The 26,061-nt window shown below is 44.4% G+C and overlaps 1 protein-coding gene and 1 pseudogene across 1 annotated transcript in view; both read right to left on the bottom strand.

Annotated features, from left to right (window-relative positions):
- Positions 1-1,050: 1,050 nt before the first annotated feature.
- Positions 1,051-13,622, bottom strand: LOC106001727 (annotated as a pseudogene).
- Cep162 (centrosomal protein 162kDa) overlaps positions 5,768-26,061 on the bottom strand; it is a 100,635-nt gene continuing 80,341 nt past the window's right edge. The window contains exons 29-30 of the mRNA XM_013036728.1: positions 14,036-14,046; positions 5,768-5,779 (exon numbers count right to left, since the gene is read on the bottom strand). The gene's annotated coding sequence lies outside the window, so the exon portion shown is untranslated. The remainder of the gene's footprint in view (positions 5,780-14,035; positions 14,047-26,061) is intronic.

Below are 26,061 nucleotides of genomic sequence, written 5' to 3'. Positions count from 1 at the left end.
TCCCCACCCCCCTGCACTGAAAGATGAGGTGTTCACCTCCCTCCCCATCTCCTTTCCCCCTTCTCCTTCCCTTTCCCCCTCCCCGTGGTCCACTGAGGGAGAGGCCTTTCTTGAATCCTTCCAGCTATGTTAGAATAACCACCACCACCACCACGGTTTTCTTAGCACCTACAAGACCCTTTGCTTCTTGGTTACTTTTCTCCAGAGAAAGTTTTGAGAAAGACAGAAGACCTTGCACCCAAAAAACCCTGTATCTAAAAGTTTTTCTTCAAAGGAAAGGAAGCTTCCAGGGCGGGGTGGAGCAGTATTTGCTTTTTCCCAAAACCCGGAGTCAGGGCTTCCAGGCCAAGGCTTGGGTGGTCCACTCGGTGGAAAGCCCCCGGCTCCTGGAAAGCTCCTGGAGCCCCAGCTGTGGAAACCCCAGCGAGGAGGAGACCCACTGGGGCCTTCTGAGCTTCATAGCGTTCCACACCCCTCAGACATAAGCCGGAAAATGAAGGTTGGGCAAGAGTCTCAGTCAGACTGTGGGTTCTGCTTGGGCCTTTTCATGGTCCGTGGTAGTGCGTCACTTCCGGGGCGTGGCCGCAGCGGGGAGGGGCGGGCGGCGCTGGCCCCCAGTGGATTGGTAACATGTGTGAGAGGAGTTCATTGATTGCCCAGGAACAGCTGTGCTCTCAACCCGCCTGGGAAAGGCTGAACCTGGGAACAGCCCAGAAGGCTGCGAACAGAGCTGGAGGTCTGAGGGCTTGCTAGCTTCTTGCCCTGCTTGCTGCCGCTGTGTACACCTGAACCCAGAAGCATAGCCGAGCCCCAGCACGGCTCATGCCCAGCTTTGACCACATACAGTCAAGCGCTGGGCGTGGCCCTGTGAGAAGGACCCAGCACCGCCCGCCCCTCCCCGCTGCGGCCACGCCCCGGAAGTGACGCACTACCAAGGAGCATGAAAAGGCCCTAGCCCAGCCCGGGAGTCCCACTGAGACTCTTGCATGGCTCTTGCTCAACTTCTTCATTTTCCGGCTTATGTCTGAGGGGTGTGGAAGGCGCTGAAGCTCAAAGGCCCCAGTGGGTCTCCTCCTCGCTGGGGTTTCCACAGCTGGGGCTCCAGGAGCTCTCCTGGAGCCGGGGGCTTTCCACCGAGTGGACCACCCAGGCCTTGGCCTGGAAGCCCTGCCTCAGGGTTTTGGAAAAAAGCGAAGAGTGCTCCACCCCGCCCTGGAAGCTTCCTTTCCTTTGAAGAAAAACTTTTAGATACAGGGTTTTTTGGGTGCAAGGTCTTCTGTCTTTCTCAAAACTTTCTCTGGAGAAAAGTAACCAAGAAGCAAAGGGTTATGTAGGTGCTAAGAAAACCGGGTTGGTGGTGGTGGTTATTCTAACATAGCTGGAAGGATTCAAGAAAGGCCTCTCCCTCAGTGGACCACGGGGAGGGGGAAAGGGAAGGAGAAGGGGGAAAGGAGATGGGGAGGGAGGTGAACACCTCATCTTTCAGTGCAGGGGGGTGGGGAGATGTGGAATGAAGACCTGTGAGACACCTGAAAAGCTACTTGAAACCTAAGCTAGGGAAACCTGGCTGGGGCAGGGGGTAGCCTTTGGCATTCCCCCCCCCCTCCGGCTATCCTACCCAGAATATTCTGTTGACTCTACTTTAAACCTCTGTCTTTTAAGAGTGTCCAATGTTCCTGACTTGCTTCCTGGGCTGCTACAAAGCCTGCAGAAAAAAAGCCTTCCCTCCGCCTCTCCTGTGGCTCACCTGGGTTGTTGATCACATGGCTCATGTGGGTTCCCTGCCCTGTCCTCTATCTTCATCTTCTCCAAGGGGCTGGTTGCCGATCTGATATGCTCAAAAATCGACCTGACAAACTACCAAGTTTCCTAAGTCCTTCCTATTTGTTATGAGATAGGTGGGTCAGCTTTTCTAATCCTCACTCTTGAATTTGAAACCCCCAGGCTCTCTGCAGCATTTCTGGTCAGCATTCCCATTTTGCTCTGAGAAATTCCTTTTACTGTGAGTCTTAAATGGATGATTCCACATCCCATTTGAGAAATAACAAGGAACTGGGAAGGTAGCTTAGTGGTAGAGTGCTTGCCTTGCAGGCATGAGGCCCTGGGTTCAATTCCTCAGCACCACCTACGCAAAAAGAAAAAAGCAGGAAATGGCACTGTGGCTCAAGTAATAGAGAACTAGCCTTGAGCTGAGGAGCTGAAGGACAGCACCCAGGCCTTGACTTCAGGCCCCAAGACCAGACCCCCTCCAAAAAAAATAACACAAGGGATTGTAAACTGAGGCCAGTAGCAAAAAGGTTAACACAATGTACAGAATGAGTCGGCAAATGTAGGAGAGGAAGGGGTATATTTTTCTCTATGGAGGGGAAAATGGGAACTTTGTCCTCTTCAGTGAGATTGTTACAAAACAAGTGCTACTGTTCTGACCAGGAATGTTGTGAGGAAACATAAGGCACCAGCTTCAGGTGTACGCATAGAGCTTTGTTGGCGTTGATTCTGTAATTTCTAAAAAAACAGATTTCTAAAATATCTGGCAGGATGCTAGGCTCTATGGCTTTAACTTTCAGCTCAAACTTCCTAAGTTACATGTTTTTTGGTATAAGGTTCAGATGTGTTGGAGGGCAGGCCATTGTCAGTAGCAAAATATATATATATATATATAAATATATATATTTAAAGACAACAAATATGGTAGAATATTTACAGGGAGTAACTGAAGGCCTCCCAGCCTATTGCTCTGGTCCTGTCCTGAGGGGTGGTCTTGAATTGTCTCATTTGTAGGGTCAATAACACACTTAGTAGAGCCAGCTGTAGCCAGCCTACCCTTGGGTAATCCTTTAATTAGAGACCTCAAGACCATTTACTCCACCGATTGATGATTTTTGTAATCAGCTGTCTCCCAGGTGTCAAAGCATAGCCAATTGAAACCACATACTGTCTTTTTTCCTTCCTTACTGCTGACCTCTTTGAGATTTCCCTTTTCACAGTGCCCAGTGTTCTCATGTTTTCAATTGCACTGTCCAGAGACTTCAGCTCTTCTCTTACCTTTCTAGAGCCTCCCTTCTTCCCCCTGGCACCCTGATGTTCAAGTCTTTGCCAAATCCAGTCATGTTGAAAGCCTAAATTTTGTGCATAGCTTGAGCTCAGTCACTGCCTGGCTCCCAGCTTCAACTCTCCTGAGCTTTAGAGTCCTGAGATTTAGAGTCCTGACAAGTGTCACTGCAGCTGCCCAGGTCTTCCTTGTAGCCAGAGTGGTCCAAATCTAGAAATCTCCAGATATGTTAGAGCACCTTTCTGACCATGATGACCTCTAATGCTTGACCTCTGCTTGCTTCTATCTCTTGTGCTTTTTCTTCCCAGCCTGTGGCTGACACCCCAGTTTAAAGCTAGTTGGGTTTTTTTTCCTTTCTGTCCATTGTGGGGCCTGAACTCTGGACCTGGGCTCTTGTCCCTGATCTCTGTAGCTCAAGGCTAGTGCTCTCTACAACTTGAACCACGGTGCCATTTCTGGCTTTTTCTACCTATTTGGTGCTGAGGAATCAAACCCAGGGCCTCATGTTTGCAAGGCAAGCAATCTACCACTGAGCCACCTTCCCATCCCTAAAGCTAGTTTTTAAAGCTAGTTATCAAACTACTTGTACTGTATGTTACATGTTTGTTGCTAGGATGGCAAGATCATGTTCTCAGGCCTTGACTTCAAAGCAAAAGACTTAGTGGTCCAACACTTAGCATTCTTAGCACAGAATGCTCTAGACAATTTGAAGCTGCTGATTTGAATTCCTGTCAGGGAATGGGCAATGTATGCATTCCCTACATTGGTTTACATTCTCAAGTGTGTGTGTGTGTGTGTGTGTGTGTGTGTGCAACTGGCACAAATATTTGAGGCTCTTTCAGGCCACTAGAATTAGACAGTAAACTAGATTTAGGTGTATTAAGGAAATTGAAGAGGGAAATGGGATGCAACTGTTTTTAAGTGCTTTTTTTGGGTAAAGAGTGCTTGTATTGTGTATTGCTCTGCAACAACCTAACTTGTCCTCTGACCAGTTTTTCATACCAACAGGATAGATAAGAGTTCTGTCACAGATCTGTGGTCTTGGAAGCTTTAGGGAGGAATGGAATGGAGAAAGAGATGGGTCTGAACTTTCATTCAAAATCCATCCACTCACTCCCTCACTTTCAGCCCTCACATTATGTTCTTAAGCTTAAAGGGAAATGAGGTTTTCTGTCTTCTCTTTTGAGCCCTCTCCCATTCACCCCCCACCATGTAGGGCTCTGTGCCAGGTGCTGGCAAGAGTAACAGGGAGCAAGGTGTGGGTACTGCTCCTTGGGGGAGCTCCAGGCTTGCTCTGTTGACTAGCTTTCCTGTAATCAATGTCTGGGTTCTGTGGAGACTTGGTGTCCCTGTCTTCTCACAGTTGTTGGAAGTTCAGTACCCCTCCCCTTCTCTCCTTCCCAGCTCATCCTTATTCCTTGTAAATGAGCTCAGGTGTAAATCACACTCGGGACTATCTCCATCTCCAGACAGTCTGATGTGGGCTCCACAGCCCATCTCTTGTTCTAGAGGATGTGGTGGGAAGTGTCTTCTCCCTGACCAGAGTAACATACAAGGGCCTTTGTTGGTTTGTTGAAAAATCTGCTCATCAGTTCTCACTTTAACCCAAATTGGGTGGAAGGTCAATTCAGTCAAAGCTGAGGCAAAGGGTAGGATGTGGATTTACTAACAGAGGGGGAAATGCGGTTCCGTTTCTCCCCTGTGAATCTGGGGCCTGTGATTGCCCTCCTCCAAGGGTAAAACAACTGAAGAGCTGGGCTCTCCTCCTTGGCTTTCTGCATGCCCTCATTGAAGAGCTGGTTAAAAATCCCTGACCTGTGTAAACCTACCTAGAAGCATTTCCCTCTGAATTCTCAATTCTTTAGAGGATGAATAGGTGACTTTTTGAAAAATCAGTGTATTATCTCCAAAGGGAGGAATTTCATTTTGGAACTTCAAAACATCCCTCTAAAATACTTTGTTTCTATTTGTAATTCATACAATTAGTTCATGACCTTTTTCTATTTAATGCATTAATTTTTATCATGTTCACTCCCTCACACTGTACTTTCTCCTGACTCTTGCTGGTTACCCTCAAATAGCCCATTAATGTTCATGCCCTCTTTCACATTCTAGATTCTGCAGAAAAGAAATTATTTGTGTGCTTTTGCTTTACTGTCCCCTAGGCCAGACAGACATGGTTACTGAATCCCTCCTGAAGCTTCTCTGTAAAGTTTTTCCAGTTGAGCAGCCCACTGGGGAAGTGGCTTATGAAAACAGGTTCATCTCCAACACCTGCAAACAGTGCTGTACTGTTTCCTTGAGGGATAAGGAGCCTCCCGCACAAGTTGCTGTTAGTATGAGTACATTTACTGTAGCAAACAGACTGCTACCTACTCACTGCTGGCAATATCAAGTCTGTGACACAGTTGAGGAAGCACTTTGAAGTTACTTCTGTCTTTTAAGTTGTTGCATTATAGGCAACTAAGTATTATCTGAACAGTGTGTAAGATTTAGTGGAGAGGTAACTAGTTGGAGCTGATAAACCCTATTTGATAGACTTTGAGACATAAGCCTGTGTTCTATACTACTTGAGTTAAAACCCTTTCTGGCACATCTAGGAGTGTGTGGTTTTTCCCTTTCCTTTTGCACACTGAGTTCCCATGAGAGGGAGATTGCAACAGCTTTTCCTGTCTTTCCCTGCAGTGTGAAGCTGTGCATGACAGTGGGCCAGGTCCCAGATTCCTGCTTTCCCACTCGTCTGCCAATATTTATGCTTCATCCCAGAAACAGTCAGTCTTCTGCCCTCAGAACATTTGAGTACTTTATGGTTAGGCATTGGCTGTGTGTTGTTGATCCCTCATTTTCTATTAGGAGCCTGGGCTCTGTTCAAAAGCCTTTATGTGCAACCAGGATTCAAGCTTGCGTCTTCACCTTCATAGTCCAGGCTAGTGTCCTTACCACACAGTAGGGATCAGAACTTGCAAGCCTTAGATGTGTTCCTAAAGGGGTAATTGCCTTCCTGTGAGTGGTGGAAGATGGAGAGCTTTATTTTCCTAATCAGATTCAAGGATGTCCTAAGAAGCTCTCTAATAGAAAATTTGTGTTTGGACAAATAATCAAATGCTTTTGCTTCACCATCTTCCCTTCCACAATATAAGCCAAGGATAATTCTGCACTTGTCCTACTGCTGTGACTAGTGTGATCTGCTTAGTTATGGACACAGTGGTGTCTGGCTTTGATCTGTAAATGGTGAGCAGTCTTGGCTCTTTAGTCACATTGTGTCCTTTATTGCATCAGGTTATGGTCTAGACATGCTAGAGTCCATTACTGATGACACAGTGTCCAGTTAGTGGGAGCTTTGCCTTTCAGTCTCCTTGTACACAGCTCTGGTCTTTGTTCAATGTTCTGATCAGTCCTTGGCTGCTTTGCCTAGCTCTGATTCTTGAAGAACCTCTAGTCCATAACTCATATGCTTAGGCTTAAGTCTTTAGAGGTCCATCTAATTCTTATTCCCAAGGAGTAAAGAGAATTTTGAGGTTCCAGGGAGAGAATCCTGAAGACTCAAAAAAATCTCTTAACCTCTGCCAGAACCTCTTACCATGGAACACTGGCTTGGGCTGTTTCAGAAGGTCTTTGCGTCTCCTTTGCCTTGTCTATAGTCTGCATCTGCAAATATAGACAGAGGCCAAGCTACCATGCAAAACACAGATGATGTAGAGATTGGCAGTGTGGGCCTCTTTGTTTCCATGGAGAGGGAGGCCAATTAGCTAAGAGTTTTAATTCTTTCTCTTTTCCTCCTGATAAATGGAGTGGAGTGAGCTGATCCCTAGAGGGCCTTCATGAAGAGTTCTCACAAACTTGTTATAGTCTTAAGAGAATGTGGAATCAAGAAGAATTAATAGCAGGAAGTGGCACTGTAGCTCAAGGGGTGGAGAGCTCGCCTTGAGCTGACGAGCCAAGGGACAGTGCCTAGGCCCAGAATTCAGGCCTCATGACCAACAAAAAACAAGATGACTTAAGAGACAGTGAAGTCTTTCACAAGATTCAGATGTCTTCAAGGAGGCAGGGAAATTTACAAGGTCCACGTGCCATCTTTAATGTCTAGCCTTTTAAGATTGATAGAGGCCAAAGGTCTGAGAAACTTAGTATGCATTAAAAAAATTCCGAGGGGCTGGGAATATGGCTTAGTGGCTGAATGCTAGTCAAGCATGCATGAAGGCCTGGGTTCGATTCTTCAGTACTACATAGACAGAAAAGGCTGGATGTGATGCCACAGCTCATGTGGTAGAGCACTAGCCTTGAGCACTGAGTCTCAGGCACAGAGCCCAGGCCCTAAGTTCAATCCCCAGTACCGGCCAAAATCAAAACCAAAAAAATCAAAACAACCAGAAACCGCCTTTCCTAGCAGTCACAGAAGTACTAAATCAAAGCCAGTATAGCTGTCACAAGGACTAAGTGTGGCCCAGTACATTCTTGGCTGCTTGAACTAAAACATTCTCTCTACACAAGGTCATGATGCCCCTATCAAGTAAAGTTAAAACCCCCTGGAAGCTATAAACATGTATTTTGAGAACTTCTGTTCACAAGACCTTACTCTATCCTGTAATTTCTAGTGAGTTTCATTGAAGACTAGAACTACAGACTGAACCACACAAAAATGGGGGGGCACATTTTCCCCCTTGCTAGCAGAACAGACTGGGCTTGCCTTTCTGCTATCCCCTTTCCTGTAAACCAATCCCAGTTCCCAATATCTGAGAGCCCCTGAGGGGAAGACTTCAAACAGTTGATTTTCACAGATGGTGGCAGTATCATTTGTCATAAAAACTTTGCTCTTCTGGGGTACCTATCCTTAGGTACCCTCATATCAGGCCAAAATGAGATTGTTATATGGGAGTTCAGTCACGAGATAGAGAAGCCACATTTTGAGAGGCCGAATTAGGAGTGTTTGTAGAAAACTGGTGACTGTAAGCAGGCACATGTCCCCAGAAAACTTGCATCCTCAATGTACTTCATACTGTTAAGAAACTGAGCTATGAGGGTAGGAAAGAAAAAGCAGACAGACAATCTCAACAAACCAGATCAACTCTAATGGAGAGTTGTGAAGGGATACCATGGTGACCAGAGGAGAGTTAGGAGAAACCAAGGCATGGAACAATGGTGTCTGAATTGGTCAAGGCCTAAGTATGGTCATGGTCATGGGACAGTATTACAAGGAGATTGAGAACTCAGTCTCAAGTTCATGGTACAGGTCTGGGGGTGTCTGGTAACCTATTGTCTAAGTCCCTGTCCTCCCTGTAGGGATTCAGACATGCCTATAACCTGTGGGTGGGGTGCAAAGATTTTTCACACAAAGATGTAAATATGCTGCCAGTTAGACCCAGTATCCATATTTCAATATCAAGTGGGAGCCTATGCTGTATGAATTGGGACAAAGGTTCACTAAATGGGCCATTGCAGGATGGAAATCCATCGCACTTCCTTACTTCTGTGGGTAACAGAATTGTTCAGCACCCACAGTGGCCATCTCAACATGCCTACAAATGCTCAAACACAGGACCTTAAAGTAAATGAATGGCAACCTGTAAAATGGCTTCATTTGCATTTACTTAGCATTTTCTCTGCCCTGGGCCTGTGGTGGCACTGGTGCAGTCCTGTGTGACCAGGGATGGTGGTACAATCTATGGGATGCCGCTCTGTGTCTATGCAACTTAGAATGGAGCCTAGTTCTGGGTGAGGTGCCTAGTTCCGGCTGCTTGTGCCTAAAGGCTTCTGTACACAGACAAAAATTGTTTTATGTTTTTTCAAAATAGTGGTTTGAAAGGGGATTCTAAATTTGAAGATAGAGATGGATGGATTCAGATAAAGAACCACCATCATTTACACTTTTTTTTCTTTTTTTTAATTTTAATTTTTTGTGAACATACTGTACAGAGGGGTTACAATTACATAGGCAGGATAATGCGTACATTTCTCATCAAGCATTGCATTCTCCTCCTTTGTTAACCCTTCACATCCCTTCCCAACCTCTCCCCCCCACCCCCACACCCAATCTGATGGTGGTTCTTGATCTATTAATATTGGGAACAGGCAACTAATTTTTGAGGGCCTATATTTACAAATTTTATTACAAAAATACATGCAATGAAAACACCTTTTCCAAATTCAGAGAAACCTTTTCCTATCCTAAGACATACATGAAAATCATACCACTCTTGAATATATAATTGATATATATGTATAGTACATATATGTGTGTATATAACATACAATATTTCGACTTACACATATTCTCAGGAGGAAAATTAGGAAAGTGGGCAGTACCTTGCTTTCCTGCTTATGAAGGTAAATATAACTTGTACAGATGAAATTTGTAGAAATACTACACAATATCCTTTACAAATATATACATGTGTGAGAAACTGTCTTTTCTGTCAAAGTGGACTGCTTAAAAGTTCCTCCTTTGGCCTGGTATCTTGGCTCTTAAGGAAAAGGGGAGCTGCTTTGGGATAAAGGCTTTGTAAAATATAAGGATTATGATTATATAAAATATAACATATAAAATATATATTATATATATTATATATATATGATTATATGAAATATAAGGATTATGACCTGCCCTTGACTATTTAAGAAATATCAGTGGGCATGGGCATATTTTGAGATTACTTGTGAACTGTTAATCTTATTTGAAAATCACCTTATGTAAATATTTTATCCTATTGAAACTAGACAATCACAAGCAGAGAAGATGGTAAACCTGAACTCAACCAATCTGAGCAGAGGGGCAAGGTCTTCTGCTTATTAGGGATAAATAAAGGGGTAGACTGTCGGTTCTGTGTACTTGTACTCTATAACTTGAGCCATAGCTCCACTTCCATCATTTTTCTGAGTACTTTATTGGAAATAAGAGTCTTATGGACTTTCCTGCCTGGCTGCCTATATACTAGCATCTTCAGAGCTCATCTTCCTGCAAAGCTAGGATTACAGGCATGAATTTACAGGTGCCTGACTTACATGAGATTTTTAATCACATATTTTAATTGTTGTAACATCAAAAGAAGGCTATTTGAAAGCGAATTTTAATAACATTCTCAGTTTAACTGCATAAAAGTCCAATTTTATATTTTCCCATACTGCTTATCTACAATTGTGCCGCATTTTAAAGTACTTGTCAGTTACAAAGTGAAAGATTTCACAACTACCCAATAAATAAGTGGGCTAAAGACTTAAGAGAAACCTTTCTGAAGAAAGGATGGCCAATAGACACATGAAGAAATGCTCAACCTCCTTAGTCATAAAAGAAATGCAAATCAAAACTACATTGAGATACCACCTCACCCCAGTTAGAATGGCTAAAATCAAGAACTCTAATAACAGATGCTAGAGAGGATGTGGAAAGAAGAACCCTACTGCATTGTTGGAGTGTAAACTTGTTCAACCACTTTGGAAAGCAGTATGGAGGTCCTCAAAAGACTCTACATAGAGCTCCCCTATGACCCAGCAATCCCACTTTTGGGCATTTACCCAAATGATCACAAACAAGACCACACTAAAGCTACCAGCACGACTATGTTTATTGCAGCATTATTTACCATAGCTAAGATATGGAACCAACCCAGATGCCCCTCAGTAGATGAATGGATCAAGAAAATGTGTTATATATACACAGTGGAATTCTATGCCTCCATCAGAAAGAATGATATTGCCCCATTTGTTAGGACATGGAAAGACTTGGAAAAAATTATATTAAGTGAAGTAAGCCAGGCCCAAAGAAACATAGGTCCCATGGTTTCCCTTATATGTAATATATGTCTGAGTCAAGGAAAGGTCAGATAAGTTGATGTTAAGCGAAATTTCTTTCATGCAGTTTCTAACATATTTATAAGATGATTTCTTTGTTGCTTTGTATGTCCCTCCTCCACGGTATAACCCCTACTTGCACTGTATTTGATGTTACCATTATCTGTGGAGGGGAAGGGAAAAAACAAATCATTTAAATAGGGATACAGGTGGGCTCATTGCAACGATGAGATGTACAAGTTTTTATGTTGAAAACGAACTTTACAACTTTGGGGGGGGAGGAGTATTGGATAGGGGGTAGCGAGAGGATGGGAAGGGGAAAAAACGGAGGAGGCTACAATGCTTGATAGAAATGTACTCATTATTTTGCCCATGTAATTGTAACCCCTCTGTACAGTATTTTCACAATAAAAAAAGAAACAAAGTGAAAAGTTTTAAACTGATAAGTGTTTTCATTGCTTTAGAAAGAAATTCCTTTGGAAGGCATTTCTTTGTTGTGCTTATAATTGTCCTGCAATCTTCTACAGTCCACTTTATGGAAGAATCAGAACAGACAAGGCTGAGTGCAGACATGAGCAGCTCCAGTTTATGAAGGAAGTTTCAACCTTCATTTTCTTCTACTGTACTTCTCTGAAGGGCCCATGGCGATGGTTCCACTTACCGTCCTGGGGCACATCACTCTTGGGAACATCTTTGCTTTGGATCCATGGAAACTGCACCAGGACTTTGCTGCCACTCTCAGGCCCATTGTGAACTGAAGTAGCATAGTCACCATTTGCAGAGGCCACGGTTATGGTGGACACATTGTCAATGCTCTCTACGGGCCTCAGGCCCACATGGTTACTGAAGCTCAGGACCTGCCAGCCCATGACCTTGGCCAGCTGCTGAGCTGTGTGCCCATGGTGCTAAGACATCTGAGACAGAAGAAAATCCTGTAGCTTCTGCTCCTGATGAGACAGTGTGATCACCCTTCCATCTCTGTGTACACCTTGGATCTGCTCAACTCCAATGTTAACTGCAGCTGAATGGACTTGCATATTGGTTTATAGCCCTGAGATGTGATGAACACCTTCACACTGAATTCATAAACATCACTTGTACTGGACCAATGAGCCTGTATATGAGGATCCTCAATGAGACTTGCCAAGCTGTCAATTGTTGCAGCTACTCTGTTCCTCAGAAAAAATATGCTTTGGTTATTTTTTTCCAGAAGCCTTTCACTGGAATGTAATAAATTAATTTCATTTTTATCAAAAGCTTGTGGACCTGAAAGTCTCATTCTTTTGTGGCCAAAAGCTACACTTGCTGGGTGAATCTTCATGATGGAAAAGGTATTTCTTATGAATCTCTCTAATCAGCAGGTGCAAGTTATGCTCTAGAACATAGAGGTGGTCCTCTGCACTTGGCTTCTCAATGACTGATTTGGGGGGATTATCATTTGTGGAATGGCACAAAGAATTGGATAACTGCAAAGGGGCAGGAAGGTAGCTCAGTGGTAAGAGTGCTTGCCTTCATGCATGAGGCCCTGGGTTCGATTCCTCAGCACCACATTAGCAAAAAGAAAAAAGCTGAAAGTGTGCTGTGGCTCTAGTAGTAGAGTCCTAGCCTCTAGCTGAAGAGCTGAGGGACAGCACCCAGGCCCAGAGTTCAGGAACCACGACTGGACCCCCCCCCAAAAAAAAAAAAAGATAACAGCAAATGTGGGAAGGGCTGAAGAGAGAATCTGGTTTTTGTCCACGATGTGAGGTATTTGTGGTTAAACTTGAACAAATTCCCAAGAGAGCTGTGAAAAACATTCTTTACACAAAAGAACATTGGTGCTGCTTTTAATTTTGTCTGCCAATGTGGGGACCATGTTTTGGATTTGGGTAGAGGTTGCTAGAAGAGATGAACTGTGCCAAGATCACCTATGTCTGGAGCCTGCTTCTCAATAGAAACTTTGATGCATGCAGATCACTGTAAATCACTGGGAATTTAGACATCCAGGGGGCAGTAGTATTCAGGTATCTTCTCCAGATCAGTATCTGTGTTCCTTATTACTTCAAATGTACCATGATGGGGAAAGATCCTGCACTTCTGTAGCTCATATCTCCAAGTATTTTATCTCCAACTTTTAAGTTTCCAGTGTTGCCTTAATCTCAAGAGCTCAGAGTTGAATTCTCTTGGTAGCTTGTGCTCCTGGTTTCTGGTAACTGATTTAATCAGTTTTTCTGCCCCTTTCAATAGGATCTGTGCTGCTCCTGTAAGGGACTTCTTCTTAGATATCAGCTGCAATGTCTGAGGATTCTGTTTTGGAGGAATTGCATCCCAAGAGAATGGATCAAGAGTCATAATTTTTTTTGTCTCTAATTATACAGAGGATATCATAGAGCACAGGCATTTCTGTCAGAGCACTCCTCAAATTGTTCCTCACTGAGTCCCAAGGCCATAAGGAAGGTTGAAACTTTACTAACCTTTCCTGGTTGTCTGGGTCAGCGCTGGTGCCCAGTGAGTGTTGCCTGGGTTTGTTTTCGGGCTTTGAGTTTTCTTTTTGGGGGCTTGGGCCTTGGTTGAGGTTGTCTTGGGCCGGGTTTGCCGGGTTTTGGGCCTTGGCCATTGGTTGCTTTTGGGCCCCGTTGCCTTCCGGCCCCCCTTCTTGCCCTTTTTTTTCCCGGGCTGCTTGATTGTTGTTGGTTCCCCGTTGACCTTTGGTTGGTGTTGTTTTTGGCCGGGCCCCCCCGGGGGCCGGCAGGGAGGCTGTAAACCATTCTTTGCCTTCAGCGGCATAGGCAATTCTTTCTGCCATGAGATAGGGAGCTCCATCCTGCTACTTTTGAAGCATTTTTTTCAATCAACAAAACTTCTTCAGATGAAATTGCCATGATTACAGTTGGAGGGAAAAGTCTTTGGCAGGGAGTAAGAAACTGAGGTAGAATGAATGGAGTCCTGCTCTGTTCCTTACAGTCACTGCTGAGAAGAGGCTAAACCACCCAGCCTCAGCCTTCACCTCTGCCTCTATTATGGGAAGTTTCACTCCATCACTGGCTCCGCAGTCTACCTTGGGAGTCCGGTCACCACATCCTTTCTGGAGCTGCCATCTCCCATCCTGCTCCTGCTCGCTCGTCACCCCCTTCCTCCAGCAGCTGCACCAAGTGAATGAAGTCCAGGTGCCATGCTGCTCTCCTTTATCTGCAGGACATGATGATCCCACCCCTCTACTTCCTCTTCCTCTTCTGAGCGGTTGTGCCCTTGTAGAAGCCCTCAGGTTAAGGGTGTGGCTGGTCCCTGCCTTTAATCCTGGCTATTCAGGAAGCTGAGTCTGAGGATGGAGGTTTGAAGCCAACTTATTACCAAAAACAAAACAAAACACTAAAAGTAGAGCTGAGGCTGAAGTGGTAGAATACAAACCTTGAGCACAAAAGCTTAGGCCCCAGGACCAGAGTTTGAAGCCCCAGCAATTACACAAAAACCTTCATGAATTGTTTCCTTAAAGTTCTTGGATTCATCTATGTAGGAACATCTCAGTGAAACCTTATTGTACCTTTGTTTGACAGATAGTCTTAGTAATTTTCTCAAGTTAAATGGCCTCCTCTAGGAGTGTAGAAAATGAGATGGCTGTAGGTTTGGTGATGGGAGAGCCTCTCACTTGCCCCAGAAGGTCTGGAGACTGCCTAGGTGAAGGCAGCATGGTGTTTGCACATCAGTCTTATTCCTAGCATGTAGATGTTGAATGAGTTTCAATGACAGTGAGTGTTGCAGGAAATAATTCTTAATTCCTGAGTGCTGGAATCAAAGTGCCATTTAGAGCAGTCTTCTTAGAACATCCAAACCTTGGATACCAAGAATCCTGAAATCTCAAGCAGAGGTGACACTGTTGGCCACCACAAATGTGGATGGCTCTGTTATCCACTGAAAGATCAGGTGCAAATGTGAAAGATTGTGATGCTTGGTGTCAGGCATTTGTTCCCCTTGGTAAAACCAATTTGGTGCACTGTGCAAATTAAAATACTAGTGTAGTATATTCTTGATAAAATTCAGCTGTAGCGAAAGCATTCAGGTGTCGGGGGAAGGGAGGTGGTACTCGGAACTGCTTTTGAACCATGGGAAAAGTCTGGGAGAAATGACGCCACAGGTAAGATTTGAATGATGAGGAAAGAATGTAGTGAAGGAAGAAAGTACTGTGCTCAGCAGAAAAAATGGTGTTTTCCTGAAGGAATGCTCATGTAGAAATGGGATTAGAGCTGGTTGTGGCTGAAGCCAAGCTTAAGGGGCTTCTTGTGGCATTGAGAAGGGGTCTTGGGACTTCAAAGGTGATGTAGATAGATTTTAAATGGCCAGAGTTGCTACTGGAAATCATTGTAGGATGTATAGAATAAGACTGGAGAATAAGACTGGAGATAGGACTGCTGGGATGCTGGAACACTCTGGTGTGAGTGGCTATTGACTCACCAGAGATGGAGAACATGAGATTTGCTGGCCAGGATTCATTTTCACATGGCCTTGGCTGAGGAAGGAGAGGAACTCAAAGTTGATTGTGTTAACTGAATAAGATGTTTGAACCCAGTTACTTAAAGCCATTTCCTCCATGGCCCTGACTGTTACATTTGTAAGCACTGAGTTTACTACACTATGTTGGTAATAGCAACATAGTGTTCCCAGGTTGAGCTCCACAAATCCAGCTGCAATGGGGATAGTTGCATGTGTTTTTTTTCTTTTGTGTGTATGTCTATGCTTATATGTGTACTAAGATTTTTGGCAAACATGTTGCTTGTGAAACATTGTTCATGTGGAAGGAATAGCTGGCCTGTTTCATGGAAAGCATACAAAATAGACACCAGTGTCAGACTTTCTGTTAAGCCATGAATTTTTGTTGAGCCATCAATTTTGATTATCTTGAAAAATGACATTTGCATTGCAATTTACATGTTCTTTTAGTTGGAATCTAGACACCAGGTATATGTATCTAGTGTGTGTGATATTATTGGCCCAGCTGTTCTACCTGCTACTGTTATACTGAATTAAAAGGATGCCCCTTACATGGTTTTGGTAGTTTGGACCCCTTGGAGTTAGCAACTTTCTGTCCACTGTATCAATATTCCATTGTTCTCAAAGGAGGCTTCAGGTTCAAGGAACCTCTAGGTTTTGCTTTGTAAATTTTACAAAGTGATACCTGCTGGCTATGAAGATGAGGTGCACTGGATAATGTATAATCTTGTAGTTACATAAAGTCATTCATAATTAAAGCAATAATATTGTAAACATTGTCCTTTGGGGAAAAGGAAGGGTCATGAGGAGCCCAAGTTTGATCATTATACATTGTGTGCATATAGGGAAAATTCAAACAGAGGGGAGGGGAAACACCATCTGTTGTGTTGGAGGCAAAGGCTTAGCAAGAAAGTCTACCTAATAAGCAGGAGGCTGAGTTCAAGCCCTAATGTCCCCCCAAATATCCCCAACAAAAAGCGATATTCTCTACGATATTGTTCAAATCTTTTGATTTCTGTCTACAAGTTCAGGGGCAACATGGTAAAGACCTGGTGCTAACCAGTAAGTGGTAGGAAAATGGAGAAAGAACAGACAGGACTCATCTCAACAGGTGAGGACTCTCTATTGAGGAACAGCAAGAGACAGCAACTTTCCCCTGGGATTGGAGGTTGTGCAAGGAGGTGATTGGATTTAGGCTTTTATGGGGCATGAAGACAGAGGTTATGGAAAAAGCTATTAGGTATGGAGAGGTGAGGGCTTTTGGTAAGTTTTCAGCCAGGCTTAGATCAGATTGTCCTGCCTGCTTCAAGCATGTCCCTGCATACCTGGTGTTTTGCCTGATGTCTGTGTGCAACTGAAGGTTGAAGACAGCTGCATTTCCATTCAAGGCTAATTTAGTTCCAGATTTCAGATAAAGGAAATGTAGTAAGAACCAGACTTGCCTATCAAATGAAAACCAAATTTATGACTTCAGATTTAGGGGATAGAATCATTTACCTGTTCTATCACTTTCCTTTTGATGCATGAAAGATTTAAGAATGTTTCTAGTTTCAGAACAAGAAAATCTCAGAAGGCAAAAGCCAAGTAATTATGAACTAACTGCAATTTTAGTAGAATTATTGCTAAAAAAAAAAGCACTGCATTTATCCCTGGTTTTAGAAAATGGTGATCTGCCTTTAAAATTTTAGTAATAACAGCTACATCTCACATTTTATTTCTGGCTTTTCAAGTACAAACCTTATTGTTTGTTTTTGAGATGGGGTCCCCTATGTATCCCAGGCTGGCTTTAAGCTTCGAATCCTCCTCCAAGGTCGAAAGTACTGGGATTACAAGCATGAATCACCCATAGGGTGCCAGGCCTGCTTTCCACAGCACTACTTCCAATCCTTTGTTTCTTTCTGTGGAAAGGAATGAAATTACTTTGAGATTTCTGAAAGCTTTATTAGGCAGCAAGGACAGATCAGGGTTTTTTTTTTTTTGGTTGTTGTCGTTAATTTTCATGATGAGTGGGAAGCCTTGGGAGCATGCTGGACTGTATCCTGAATGACCTTCTGTGCCTACTTCTGGAAAGAAGTCATTGGGTCATCTGTCCTCTGATGCTCCATTCTGTAGGCCTCCATTTCCCCCTCTCCAAGCTAGAGCAGTGTATATACAAGATACAGCACACCGACCTCAAATACAGTATAAACAGGGGTTATACCGTGGGGGAGGAACATACAAAGAAACAAAAAAATCACATGGAAGCTGTGTTTTGATGAAAACCCTTCCCTGACCTCCTTCCCATTACTACTGCAGGGAAAGGGCAGAGGCTGACAAAATAGCAGGAGAAGAAGCTGGCCAAGTTGGCCAAGAAGAGGAACATCCTGACTTCCATTATCCAACGTGTCCTGGAAACTGGTGAGGCCCAGTTCCTGGATTTCCTATGGTCTACTCCCCCACAGCCCCCCCCTCCGCACCCCCCCACCCCAACACACCAAAAAGAAAAAGAGAGAAATCGTGCCATGAGACGTCTCTAGAAGCTTCTTGCTTAGCATCATCGGGATGCACAATTGCACGTTACTCAAGTGTTACTGAATAAGCTTGGTGATGTCTGACATCCATCCCTGATCCTGCGTTTTTTTCTTTTCTTCCTTGCCCTTTGTCACAGATGATTGTCCTGAGTAAGGACGTCATCCCTGGGTAAGTAGACACTGACACATGTTGCCCTCCACTCTCCCAACTGAGAGGTATTTTTCCTTGGCTGGGCAATGGTCTCCGTCTAGGGCTGCTTATGTTTTCCATGTGCAATCTGCACTATGACACTATTCAGTGTCTCAGGTATATTTGATTCCCCTCTGCTCCCCCCTCCCCAGGTGGTAGTGTCTTCAGGAACACATGCGCATCCATTTTTCTCATTCAAGTGGAATCATCTCTAGGATAACAACCAATCCTCAACTTTCAACCATTTTCCCTCTTTTCTGCAAAGCCATCATCCTGATTCAGTTTTTTCTTCTCCCCTTTCTCCTGAAATTTCCACTATCATGAGTTGTGATTCAATAAACCAATTCCCAAGCATCTGATTCTGAATGTAAAGACTCGAATCAATGTCCCCTGGCCCAGAATTAACCACTCTGATTGAATGATGGAAAACTAAGTCTATAAACTAAGTCTATATTTTTTTTCTCTTAAAAAAATTCAGAATAAGCCAGGCACTGGTGGCTCATGCTTGACTGAGATCTGGAGGATCCTGGTTCAAACCCAGCCTGGGCAGAAAAAAATCTGAGACTAGAAACCACTAGAACCACTAGAAAACCAGAAGTGGCGACATATATATATGTGTGTGTGTGTGTGTGTATGTATATGTGTATATATATATATGTATACGAATATAAATGTATATACATGTATATGTATGTGTGTGTATGTGTGTGTGTGTGTGTGCGTGTGTGCATGTATATATACACATATACATACACACATATATGCTTCAAAGTGGTAGAGAGCCAGCCTTGAACTGAAGAGCTCAGGCCCAGAGTTCAAGCCCCAGGACTGACAAAAAAAAATCAGAATAAAGCCTATCTCCTGCCACTAATCCTTGCTACTCAGCATGAAAGGGTTTGAACTCAGCCTCAGGAGACTGTGATCTCCCATTAGTCACCCAAAATCCAGGAGTGATGCTGTGGTTTACATGGTTCTAGCTTTGAACACAGAGTGTTAGGGAGGATTCCCAGGCCCTGAGTACAAGCTCAGGACTGGAAAAAAACCCAGAAAAACAAGGACAGAGTCCTTGAGTGTTTCGGCATTAGGACAGAAAAGGTAACCTTCAAAACTATAAGGATACCTTCATTTCTGTAGATTCTACATGAAATGTGAGGCCAGGAGGCTCTTTTTTTATTTTATTTTGTTTTTAAATTTTCCTGTAACCACCAGAAGATTGTCTGGACCCGTCGGTTCCTACGTAAGTTGAGTATTGGGTGTATGACTTGTTCAGTTTAACCATTGGTGAACACCCAGGGTGGGATTGGAATAGCAATTATTTCATATTAAAATATGCACACTCCTTATGGGTAGATACTGAGCTATGTCGTGTTAATTGTGGGTTTAGGGATGTTTGGCAGTAAACAGATGAAGTCTCCCTACTGTGCAGTTGTATGTTAAAGGCTCCTGGTGTTCCTGAGGCCTCTTTTATGTCATTCAAGAGGCTCCAGCCTCAAAATCCCCAGACTTACCCATGTCCATTCCTCCTACAGCCACCACCAGTAGGGGGGAAGATTTTTGCTTTTTGTCAGTCATGGGGCTTGAACTCTGGGTCTGACCACCGTCCCTGGGCTCTTAAGGTCAAGGCTAGAGTTCTAGTCACATATATGGCACCACTTCCATTTTCTGGTGGTTTCATTGGAGATCAGTCTCACAGACTTTCCTGCCTTGAGCTGGCTTTGAACCTATGATCTTCCAGATCTCAGCCTCCTGAGTAGCTAGGATGACAGCCGTGAGCCACTGGTGCCTGGCTGGCATTCTTTATTCTTGACACAGGACAGGGTTGGGTTCTATTGAAAGGAAACCACCACATGATTCAGGCAGAAGAGTTTATTGGGGGGGGGCAATCCAACCACCAGGCTGTACCAGATGTAAGGTGTGCAGAGAGGTGAAGCTAATGGAGGAGACAGATTATATCTGAGAAAGAGGAAGAGGAGGTGTAGCCACAACCAGATGGGGAAGGGACATGAGAGAGAGGAAATAATTAGCGTAAGCATTAGTAAGGTTAGAACCTGGAAATCCTTTGCTGGTTCACAGAGCAACACCTTTAAGAGAAAAAGAAGCATCATAACAATTCACTGAGTTCACATTTCAGTATTGCTATACAAACACTCAGGCACATGCACACACACACACACACACACACACACACACAATCACAGAAGAGAAAAAAAGATAAAGGAAAAAATCCTGATTAATTAAGGCACCTAAGGGGATAAAGAGGAGGAATTTTGAGGGTTCATTTCAGTATTATTAGATTATTAAACCCCAATCTACAGGTGATTTAAAGTATTCAGAGATAGCTGGGCCACCAGGGTTTAATTCTTGTTAATCTGTGTGCGTGCCACATGCATGCATGTGCATGTGTGTGTATGCAGGTGTCCACATGCCCCATTAGTAGAGCTTGAATTGGTATTATTCACCCCCTTAGCTTTTTCTCTCAAGACTAATGTTCTCCCACTTGAATCACGTCCTAGTCTGGCATACCTGTAATTCTAGCTACTTACAAGTCTGAAAACTGGAAGATTGTAGTTTGAAGCTCCCAAAAGCAGAAAAGTATGCAAGATTCTATCTCTAATTAACCAGAAAAAATAGCCAGACTAGAGGCCTGGCTCAGTAATTTTTTTGAGGTAGCCATGGACCTTTCCTTCCTTTTGTCAGTGTTTATGTAACATACAGGTTCATCATATAGCTGCATAATGTACTCAACATACACACATGCAGGTGCGTGACATACACATACATATGTATTTATATATGTATGAGCATGTATTTATTTGCATCACATGTACATCAAGGGAAAATATACTTGTATTTGTTTCTGTGATCATTCCACACATCTTTTTTTGGGGGGGGGTCTGGTCGTGGGGTCTGAACTCTGGGCCGGGGCGCTGTCCCTCAGCTCTTCAGCTCAAGGCTAGCGCTCTACCACTTGAGCCACAGTGCCACTTCCAGCTTTTTTCTTTTTTTTTGCTTATGTGGTGCTGAGGAATTAAACCCAGGGCCTCATGCATGCAAGGCAAGTGCTCTACCACCGAGCCACCTTCCCAGCCCCTCCACACATCTTTTAGAAGGTGTTGAGTGCATCTCTCACCCTGCTGTGCATATTGTATTATTCCAGAAAGAGTAGGTGGTAGAAAGAGGCAAGATATGTACCACCTAATTATCAGAATCTTTCTTACTGTATGACTGTGTGTGTATGTATGTATGTAGATTAAACTCCTTTCATTACATTTGTTAGACAAGCATTAGACAGCTAGACCTGTTTTTAGCAGTTACAATGGAATGAATCTCAGGTTTTCCTGGGCTGTGTTAGAACAAAGTCCCATTATGCCTCTCATACATATCTGGAAGGGCAAGTACTTACTACTATACCTATGAATTGACTGAGAATGAAATCTTGGTATATTTTCCCTATGCCATCTTGAACTCTGCTTTCCAAATAAGTGTTTTAGTCTGTGGATGGACTTGTTTTATTAATCCGCTCCTGACATTCAGAATAAACTAAAAAAATCTAGACAAGTGGCCCCTAAGACCCACCAGTGAGGAAATGGAAGTAGCCTTTAAAGTGTATTAGGGCAGGGAGGAAAGGACTAAAAATCTCAAGGACCAGATGCAAAAATCCACCAGCCTCAGGCCTTGCAACCAACCCCTTCCTGATAGGGTTCAAGTGAGTCCTGCTATGGATGTGGTCAAAGGGGGCACTGGAGGGGAACCTGTCCCCTGAAGAAGTCGTGCTAGTGTAGCCAGCCAGGCCATAGAGGTGCAGCCTGCCCACAGCCAGGAAAGCCAACCCAGCCATGCCCCAAGTGCTATGGTTCAGGGCACTGGGCCATGGGCTGTCTCTTGTCCTCTCAGGGATGGCAGTCATCCACTAAGGCACTCTGGAACTTGCTGTTGGAGAAGACTGAGGAGGCCCTGGACTCCTGGCCCTGACCACTCCCATCACCACACAGGAGCCCACGGTGACAATCATGGTTGCAGGTTCTCGTTTTTGGTGGACACAGGTGCTATGTATTTGGTGCTCACTGAGTTCCATGGCCAGACTTACCTAGCTGATTCCTCCATAGTTGGAATGGAGGGAAAAACCTTACAAGTCCCCAACGCCCCCCCTCCTCCACCCATCATTTGCCTTTTTTCAGGAGTGACCTTTTGTCACTCCTTCTGTGTTACTCCCACTGTCCAGCTCAATTGCCAGGTATAGATCTTTTGGACAAATTTGGAGCCTCTATTACCCTATGCCCTTCCAAATTGCAATATGATACTGATTTGGCTTCCCCCACAATCTCCTTGTGGATGGCTTTCATAGGCTCACCTAGCAAACCCTCAGATTTCTCTTTTCCACCCCCCGAGATAGACCCCAAAGTGTGAGATACTCACAACCCCTCTATTGCCAAGTACCTCCCATTCCTATCACCAACATTACCCTTCACAACCCTAGTACCCCCTTCCCTGGATGAAGTCTTCTAAGACTGCAACCAATTGTTAAAGACTTACTGAGAAAAGGGCTATTACATCCCCCTGTCTCTCCCATAGTAGCCCCATCTTAGCAATAGGCAAAATGAATGGCTCGTTCCGCCTTGTGCAGGACCTTTGCTTTATAAATGCTGCCATTATCTCCTTTCACCCTATTATGCCCAACCCTTATATGCTGCTTTCCACAATCATTATTATGGTTGCCTTTTACTCAGTATTAGACTTAAAAGATGCCTTTTTAAAACTATCCTTTTTGTCCCCCTCTTCCCAGGACCTCTTTGCTTTTATGTGGACTGACCTGGTCACCCAAACCTCAGCTCAGCTCACCTGGACTGTTGTCATAGGGGTTCGGGGATAGTACCCATCTGTTTGGTCAAGCTCTAGCAAGGGACTGAAGAGACTACATTTAGAACCATCCACCCTTATCCAATATGTGGATGATATCCTTCTCTGTAGTCCCACCAAGCTATTGTGTTACAACCATACAGTAACACTTTGTAACTTTCTGGCCTCCTGGGGATACAGAATCTCAACCAATGAAGTACAGGTTGTTCGGCAGTCTGTGACTTATCTGGGAGTTCAACTCATTCCCAGGCACAAGGCCATTACTATCCCCAGAAAACACCTGATTACTAGCTACCCCACCCCTTCCACTAAGTCTGAGCTGCTCTCCATTTTGGGTCTAGCCAGCTACCTCAGGATCTGGATCCCTAACTACTCCCTCCTAACTTGCCTCTTATATGAAGCAGCTAGAGAGTCACCCAAGGAGCCCCTTTGATCTCCCTTCTCTCTCATTTCTCTCTTTGAGAGGCTCCAATAGGCCTCATTACACGCCCCTGCTCTCAGGCTGCCAGAATTTTCATGCCTGTTCTTTCTGTATGTAACTGAAAACCAGGGTTTTGCATTGGGAGTTTTAGGTCAACAGATCGGACCTTCATTTGTGCTGGTTACTGATTTGTCAAAATGTCTGGACCCTACCATTAGGGGCTGGGCTCCCTGCTTCCACATCCTAGCCACCTCTTCTGTCTTAATACAGAAGTCAAAGAAGCTAGCCTTTGGTGCAGCCCTAACCATCCTCTCCCACCATCACCTCTGAGTTACTAGCCTATAAGGGGACATAAACTATGCCTCCCAGCTGTACTCTCTCCCTTCAGGTGTCACTAGTAGAGAACTCCACCCTTATCTTCCAGCCCTGCCCACCACCAAACACTCCACCCCATTAGCCATTCCAGATACAAAGACCTCACCAGCACACTCCTTTGTGGAGACTCTGGAGGAGCTACTACCTCCCCCAGACCACATTAGTGAAGGGCCATTAAAGGACTCCCATTTTACCTGGTTTACTGATGGCAGCTCCTTTCTCTGGGAGGGCTCCTGGGTGGCTGGATATGCTGTTGTGTCAATCTCTGGTATTGTGGAGTCTGGCCCCCTGCCTCTCCAGACCACCAATCAACAGGCTGAGCTTAGTAGCCCTAACACAGGCCTTCCACCTGGCCTTGGGACATTCTCTACGGTATACACAGACTCTAACTATGTTTTCCATACTGTCCTTTCTCATGCAGCTATTTGGAAGGAATGAGGCCTGTTAACAACCAAAGGGACCTCAGTAATAAATGGTTCATATATTGCTGAGCTCTTAAAAGCCTCTTTTCTCTCCTGGGCCAATGGCATAGTTCATTGCAGGGGCCACCAATCAGATTACTTAGTTATAACTAAAGGAAACCTGGCTGATGAAACTGCCAAATGGGCTGTGATATCCTCAAAACAATGGCATGAACACTACCAATAACAGAGGATTCTGCCCCTCCCTCTAGGCAAGATATCCTTAAATACCTCTACCATCTTCTCCACCCCCATACAGGGGCTTAGGAGAGTTCCTAAAACAGAGGCTTCCCCTAACCCAGGCCGGCATACAACTTCTCATGCAGCTGTCACAGACCTGCAAAGTATACCAAAGGGCAAACCCAAACACCAATGTGTGGCCACCTCCCTTTCCAACCCATCAGGCTCGAGGTAACTTCCCAGGAATGGATTGGGAAATAGATTTTTTTCCATATGCCAACCATCCACAAATACAAGTACCTGCTGGTGCTTGTAGACACCTAAGTAGAATGGATAGAGGTGTTTCCTACCACCAACAAAAGAGTCTCCTCTGTGTCTCAACATCTCTTACAGGAAATAATTCCCCACTTTGGCCCGCCTGCGTCCACCCAGATGGACAATGACCTGGAATTCGTCTCTTCTGTGATCCACCTATTGGCTAGGTCTCTAAATATCTCCTGGTCTTTTCATATTCCCTTTCACCCCCCCCAGTCCTTGGGGAAGGTGGAACGTGCTTCCTTAAGCAAACTCTGATCAAACTGTCCCTTGAACTGCATCTAGATCGGCTAAAATGCTTTTACCTTTGGCTCTTTTCCACTTAAGGGTCTTGCCAATAAAAGCATCTACTATTAAGTCCTTTTGAAGTTACGTATGGCCACCCACCTTTGCCTTCCCTAGTTCAGGCTTCAGACTCTCCTTCATCCCTCTCCCACCCCAATGCTCTCCCCTTTCCTTCAGCACCTGCACACTTTTCTCTGGAAAGACATGGATCAATATAGCCATAGGTCCCCCTACATTGTCCTCCGGGCCCTCCATCAATGCTGGGGACCTAATGTGCATTTCAGAAAACTACTTGCCACGGGCACCTCATTCCACCAGGCTTTCTACTAAGTGGGAAGGACCCTATTCAGTAATTCTCTCCCACAGCCATGCGGGTTCATGGTTGTCCACACTGGATTCGTCACGGGCCTGATTGACCTTCATATACCTCCGAGCCAACTGGACCCCTGACTCTATAGATAAAAAAATTGGACTCAGTCTTCCTCTAGTCTTGAGGACCTTGCTCTGGACAAGTAACGCCTTCATAACCATCATGACCTTGGTCAATTTCATGTACAGTACCTGCCTCCCCCATTGACTATCTCACCCCCTCTCAGCAGGAAGTAACTCCAGAAGAAAAGACCTTTGCCCATACTCTCTGCCTGGTACTAAACATATTAAACCAAAAATTGGGGGAAATGTAAGTCAGCAGACTTCCCCCTCCCAGACCTAAGCTATGCCCTTGATGGCAGTGTCTGCAGGGCAGGTGAGGCACCTCCCACCTCCAGCCTCAGGTAAAACACCTCCAACCCCGACTGTATAAAACGGTCCTTCAAGGATCTGAACGGCACCATTTTCTTCTCCCCCTTGTGAGAACTTGGCCTGGTCAGCTCTGTTGGCAATACATCTTTCTCCTCTGCATGACTTTTGTCTGAGTGGTCTTTTGAGTTAATTTCCTTTCAGCTTCTGCACTTACCTGAGTTCGGAAGAAACTTCTGAGATCTTTTTGCTATCTTGTGTAACTAATGCAATTCTACGTAATACAGCAGGCAAATTTAACCATCTAGGGGCATACATGCTATCGGTTGCATCCTCTTGGGACAGGAGGAAGAGTATAATTACAGAGAACAGTCAAAAGAAAAGTAGTTCTTTCACATTGTATTTTTAGGAGAACTTACTCATGTGTT

The sequence above is a fragment of the Dipodomys ordii genome, unplaced genomic scaffold (assembly GCF_000151885.1).
Source record: "Dipodomys ordii isolate 6190 unplaced genomic scaffold, Dord_2.0 Scaffold380, whole genome shotgun sequence".
Taxonomy (NCBI): domain Eukaryota; kingdom Metazoa; phylum Chordata; class Mammalia; order Rodentia; family Heteromyidae; genus Dipodomys; species Dipodomys ordii.
The sequence above is the reverse complement of the archived record's forward strand: the minus strand, read 5'-3'. Positions and strand labels throughout refer to the sequence as shown.